The 6,726-nt window shown below is 33.5% G+C and overlaps 1 non-coding gene across 1 annotated transcript; it reads left to right on the top strand.

Moving 5' to 3' along the window:
• The first annotated feature begins 4,682 nt into the window (after positions 1-4,682).
• LOC123388947 lies at positions 4,683-4,864 on the top strand. The gene has a single exon (XR_006603458.1). It is a non-coding gene; the product is annotated as a U2 spliceosomal RNA (small nuclear RNA).
• Positions 4,865-6,726: the final 1,862 nt, after the last annotated feature.

Below are 6,726 nucleotides of genomic sequence, written 5' to 3'. Positions count from 1 at the left end.
GAATATGTTGAAAGCTGATAGCTCATAGACATGTTGTTCTGCAAGAAATGTTACCTATGCTGAGGTCATGGGCCCTCCTCAGGGCATCCTAAACTCAAGGACAGGTTTATACAGTGATGTAAAAAATGAGCCTCCCTGTTTAAAGGCAGGATAACTAGCTCCAGAGCTCTCAATCACATTGGCTGGGGCCTTTGTGCAATTGCATTCTAGTTTAATTCTTTCATCTGTGTAATCCTTCTTCCTTCACTCCCTCACAGATGTTGATTCCAAGGACACTCCCACCTCACATTGAGTAAACCTCCTACATGGGCTCCTAGGCAATCCAATCTAAGAAAAATGTCTCTGAAGTTGAAGTCATTAAAGGTGAATGTCATGATGTCCTATATTTTCTTTTACTGGAAGCAAGTAAGCCTAACTTAGCTAACTCCAAGAAATGCATTACAGATGGATATTCTTATATTAGATGAGAATTTGATTCTAAAGGATGAATTCATAATTTGAAAATTATTTGGAAGATATGTAATTCAAACTCTTATCCACTGTAAGAACACCCATCAATAATATATTTCTTGGAGTTAGTTAAGTTTATGCTTACTTGCTTCCAATACAAGAAAATATACTACATAATGACATTCACCTCTAATGACTTTAACATTCATAGACATTTTTCACATATGTATATAATATATAAATTCATATAATTATATCATAAATATGTATTGTAAATAAATACATAAATATTTATAAATATACATTATATATGACATAAAATAAGTGCATGATATGAGTGTTAAATGCATCCCTATGGGTGTTAAATTAAGAATGACATCTTCCCACAGGCTGAGAATATTCCCTCTTTTTCCCAACATTAAGCTTAAATCTATTTAGACAGGATTATATAGTTGTGAATCTGGATTAAATAAATGACTACATAATTAAAGGAAGGAGAAATTCTAATTAGAAGTAAACTGATACGTCAGCACCCCCCAAATTAAAATTTTGGTAAATTATAATTATATGTGTTTGTAGAAAAATATTCCATTAGCATTTCAAATGGAAATTTACATTTTTTAAATCTCTTTCTCCTCATATTGGTGCTACTATCAGCACTTTTCTTTACTAGAATTGTCAGGCCTCTATAAATATGGTTAACTGCTTGACTAAGAAAATAAATTAAACTTTGAAGATGGTAATTTAAACTTCAGTTTATTTGATAGGGGGAACTAATGAAAGGAAGTGAATCAGGACTCCACAGCCATGTGGCCTGTTTGCTGACTCAAGTCCATTTGCTCTACATGCTGTTTCCAACTAAATAGATGTTGTTTTTTTTTCCTCCCCCACAGTGTGATAGACTTGTGATTGAAAGAGCTATAATACATAACTATAGATACATTCTCATAACAATCGTTTTTATTTTCTTAGCAACTTCAAATACATTGTTCTGCAATAATCATTATCATATCCTTTGGTTCAAAGCAATAAATAAGAAAATAATGTGCATTTCTGATATTCTTAAATACACATATTAGAAAATTATTACATTGTGTGAAATAAAATTTAATTTTATCCTTTCTCTTTAATCTTTTAATTTTGTTTGCCTTATTTCTCAAATCACACTGTCCTAAATTAAATTTAGCACACACATGCATTGTATATATTATATATGCTGTATTTTTGTTATATATACATATCACAATTTTTAAAATTTCTCAAAGAAAAGTTCATGTTCTGCACCTATAATAACACATCCCTTCTGCTCATTTAAGAAAATGATTTTTTTTTAAAGATTTTATTTATTTATTTGACAGTGAGAGACCACAAGTAGGCAGAGAGACAGGCAGAGAGAGAGGCAGGGAAGCAGACTCCCCACTGAGCAGAGTGCCTGATGTGGGGCTCGATCGCAGGACCTTGAGACCATGACCTGAGCCAAAGGCAGAGGCTTAACCCACTGAACCACCCAGGTGCCCCCAAGAAAATGTTTTAATTGAGAAGACACAATGCCAATATGTCCTTTGACCCTAGAATTGGCTTTTTCATTTTTCATGAACTTCCATTTAATTAAAATTTTTAAAAAGATGTCATAAGTGCATCAATATTATATATATTGTTAATTAAATAGTCATACATTTCTAAATATATGACTATTTTTTCTTTACAGAGTGTATTTCCCTAACATAACAAAAGCAAAATTTGGAAACATTCATTTTTTTGCTATGGATTTTTATCTTTTCATTATATATTATCATTTTCATTTACCTTTTCATTGTCTTTCATTATCTTTTCATTCATCCAAGTAAAGGAATGAAATTAAATTGTGCATGTCTCTGGATGTTCTGATATATGGAACATATCAGAGGAGAAATCTTGGATGCTCCTGTAATTGTATCTTTTAGAGTGAGGAATTATCTTCACTTGTTTCTGACTAGACAAAGTGTTGCTATTTTTTGTTTGTTGTTTGTTTGTTTGTTTTTGGAGCTTATTCTTTTTTTTTTTCCCCAAGATAGAATTGTTCTCTTGCATTGTTGTATGTTTTAGCAGGTGGTTTGAAAATATGATCGCTGAGATTCCCTACACAAAAGTTTACAAGGATTGGAAATTTATCATCACATAATATTTCCTGTGTTGGAAATATTACTGTATTTCATTTCAAATTTATCTTCCATGGACATATAGAAGACTCACTTTCAGCCTATTTATTTTTGTATGTAAATGTATACTAACTTTACTCAATAATAAATGGGCTAAAGTGATCTATTTCACATCTTGGCTGTGCCAGAGAAAAGTCTCTGCATTGTTTTCTAGTCTCCTTTCACCTCTTCTTTTTTTTTTTTTTTTTTTTTAAAGATTTTATTTATTTTTTTGACAGAAAGAGATCACAAGTAGGCAGAGAGGCAGGCAGAGAGAGAGAGAGAGGAGGAAGCAGGCTCTCTCCTGAGCAGAGAGCCTGATGAGGGACTTGATCCAGGACCCTGAGATCATGACCAGACCTGAAGGCAGAGGCTTAACCCACTGAGCTACCCAGGTGTCCCTCCTTTTACCTCTTCTTGATGAAGAGGAGGAATTCATATCTCAAAGGGTAGATCTCAAAATGGTAAAGCCCCCATTATTCTGAAGCTCTTAGAGGGTCTATGACACAGACATCTACACCAGTTGAAAAGGTATTAACATGTAGCACATTTCACTACAAGCATCTGGGGGTTAATTGTTGCTTTACCCTAAACTCACCTATCTGTACCAATAAAATACCTGTACTAAGAGATATTGATAATACAAAATTTATTTAATTAAAATTTGAGATGGCAGTAACAAGCAATTGGTATAGTGAAATAGTATTGTATTTTATTATTTTTTTGAGTGTGAAATACTATTTTAGAAATATTAGCAGACTTTTATTTTTGTTTCCCAGTTTTCTCTTCCTTTTTTCCTCTCACCTTTATTTAAACTGACTTGATATTTGGGCTCCTTGCTTTTGCAGAGATTTGGCAAGATATATGGATATGTGCTCATCTTTTGAGCTTCTTTTGTAGAGATCATAGACTTTTCTCACAGGAGACCACTGAGTATAAACAAATGTATTGGAAAAATGGAATTTTAGAAATGCTGGGCTTCCACAGAATGGAGGTAGACAGAGTGGAAATGATAAAGCATTGGTGTATTCTGGAAAAGGGCCTCTGTTCCTTGTGCTCAGGCAGAGCACCAAAAAACCCAGATGAAAAAGATATAGAGTAAGAATAGATTAGTAGAGCCTATGGGTATTTCTCTCCACAGAGGATTATAGGAAGAACAAGGTGAATCACAAGTCCCCATAAAATGGCTTTGAAATAGAAGTAGATCCAAAAGACATGAAAAGGCGCAGAGGTAGAATAATGTCTCATGACGAACTGTCTAGATTGCCATGAGCAAATGTCATAGAGAATATTGGATAGCTCTGGAATCACATGTGTGGATTAATGACTAAAACCAGGCAAGAACAGTGTTGTTCTTGTCAACATCCATGAACAGTCCTCCCAATATTTCTGTAGCTCAGGCAGACATGGAAATTGTTAAATAAGGAAAAATCCACAAATTGAAACACTGAGTTTAAATTTTTATTACCCCAGAGGACTTAGAGTTCAAAATTGAAATTATACTAAAAAAATTAATTTTAAAATACACTTATTGTACAGTACATTTGTGAGCTGACATCCCATTCCTATTGTAATAACAAGGAGAGAAGGTGAAAACAAGAATTATAATCTAAGCTTATAAGTCACTCCGTGATTTACTCATAACTGAAGATGTAAAAGTGATCAGAAACCAAAGTTAAAGATGCCAGTTTTGTGGGCTTTTCAGCCAAAGAAATATTCCCTCTATCTACATACCATTTTATAACTCAAATAACTTTTATCTCAAGACAAATTAAAAAATTATCTCAGTCTAATCATTGATCAATGAAATAGTATAAACCAAATAGTAAATATTTTAGGTGTTATGGGCCATATGGCATATTTTACAATTACTCCATCCTACTATTAGAGTATGAAAACAGCCAGAGATAATTCCAAAATAAATGAGTGTGGCTGTGATTCCAGTAAAATTTTACAGAAATAGGTAATGGGCGGGATTTGGCTCCTGGACTAGTTTCCCTATCCCCAGTCAGTTTCAATGCATAGATGTGGGTATTTTTAAACAACTTTAGGATCATCACTTCTCAGCCTTTTGGCTAATATCAAATATAGTATCTGTTCTTATCAGTTTCATATCTGATACGTCCTCTATCTGAGGACAATACATCAAATGGATTTTTGGAGCAAGGAGATGGAATAGGAGCTTGGTCTGTCCATTCCATGCATAGTATTACAGTACCAGGAATGGAGCACCTTCTTGGAGGAATAGTCAGGCAGCTCTGGTTGTGTTGACCCAATATGGTGATTCTTAAGTCTCCACCTGGTCGTCCTTGGACCACCTACCTGTTGTGTGCCTTCCCTATTCAGGTGCAACTAGAGATAGCAAAAGACCATCCAGAGGGCAATGCAAAAGTGTGTGGAATATATCTTTATACATGCCCTATGGTCTTGCACACTACAAGTATAAGTATAAGTTAAGTATAAGCCAACAGTGGAAGTGGTTTTGCTCATTTTTTCTTTCTTTGCTTTTGTTTCTGTCTTTAGTGATATCTTCTCAAGTATAAGTATACAAGTATAAGCCACAGTGGAAGTAGTTTTATTCATTTTTTCTTTCTTTGTTTTTGTTTCTGTCTTTAGTGATTTCTTCTCCTAGATTTTGTTTTCTTATATGTAAGTTCTTATTTTTCGAAAACAAAACAACTTTGAGATCATTTTTTTAATTTTTAAAAAGTATTTTAATAATCTTCTTTTCTGTGTTTATTCATAAAATGTGACTTGGTTTCATCCATTGACTATTCCAAATCTTCAAATGATTTTATAATTAGAACATTGGAATGAAGGATAATGGAATGTGTTCTGAAGGGAAATGGAGATTGACAGGCAACTTCTAAAACTGGCAGTTGGAGAAAAAGTAGCAGAAAGAAAGTATGTCACATTGGGATATTTTTTTTTAAATATATTGAAACTTGTGGCATTTTTTCCCTCATTTTAACCCTGCATGTGTGTGCTTTTTCATAATTGCTAGGCAGAGATGTTTATTCTTCCTGAAATGCTGAATCTGACCCAAACTTCAACACATTTCACAAGTAAGAATCTATGGTGCAGAATATCTTTCTTTTGCACAGTTAACAGCATTCCTAACGAGCTGTTAATGAGCTGTCAATTTCTAATAGAAGCTAAAGAGCTGGAGTAGTCACCGAGGAATTCTAGAAGCAAAAATGTTGCATCCCCAAAACATAATCACATGAATTATTCTAAAATTTATAATTACCTTAAGTTATACTGACTTTTTGTGTCATTTCTGAATTGCTAGCAGTGTTTTTGAAGATTAATTTATGATCTTGGATATTATCCACAGCACAATGTTACTATTTTTTAGAAGAGTTATTATTATTTTAATTATTACTAAATATTATTTATTATGGAACTACTCTGTGCCAGCCAATGTGTTCTCAGAATTTATAATCTATTGGGGAATATTCTGAGATGTGTACTTATTTTAGTAATAATAAATGATAATATGGTAATACCTGGAGAGATAGGCAAATGAATCTTAAGGTAAACACCCTGAATTATCTTACACTTTCATAGAAAACTTTGAAGTAAGTCTAGTGGAATTTATTTGACCAAATTCAGACTTTCAAATAAAACATTGTTTTATTTTATTATTTTATTTTATTTCCTTAAGGTCATATCACTAAACATGATCACGCCCCAGTTTAGAGAAAGAATGAAAGGAAGAGCAGGGTAGTCCTGGCAACAGTCTCTTTATGGGAGCTGGTTCTTCTTGAAGTGAAGCTATTCATCCCCTTCACCGCCTCCCCCAGGGGTACCCAAAATGTGGTTGATTGAAATGTTCTTCCAATATATTAAGTCAAAAGTGTAGAGTGAAAGGCGAGGGAGAAATTGTAGAATTTTCCAGTGAGAGGGCTTGCTAGTGAGTCCTATGATTGAAATGTTCTTCCAATATATTAAGTCAAAAGTGTAGAGTGAAAGGCAAGGGAGAAATTGTAGAATTTTCCAATGAGAGGGCTTGCTAGTGAGTCCTATTGCATTTCTATAGTTTAGGTCTGAATATATAGGTAAATTTCCCCAAGCCATGAATCAAAAAGACACAGTA

This window comes from Mustela putorius, unplaced genomic scaffold (assembly GCF_011764305.1).
Source record: "Mustela putorius furo isolate JIRA1106 unplaced genomic scaffold, ASM1176430v1.1 tig00003927_pilon_pilon_pilon, whole genome shotgun sequence".
NCBI classification, from domain to species: Eukaryota; Metazoa; Chordata; class Mammalia; order Carnivora; family Mustelidae; genus Mustela; species Mustela putorius.
This window is presented reverse-complemented; position numbering and strand designations above follow the sequence as displayed.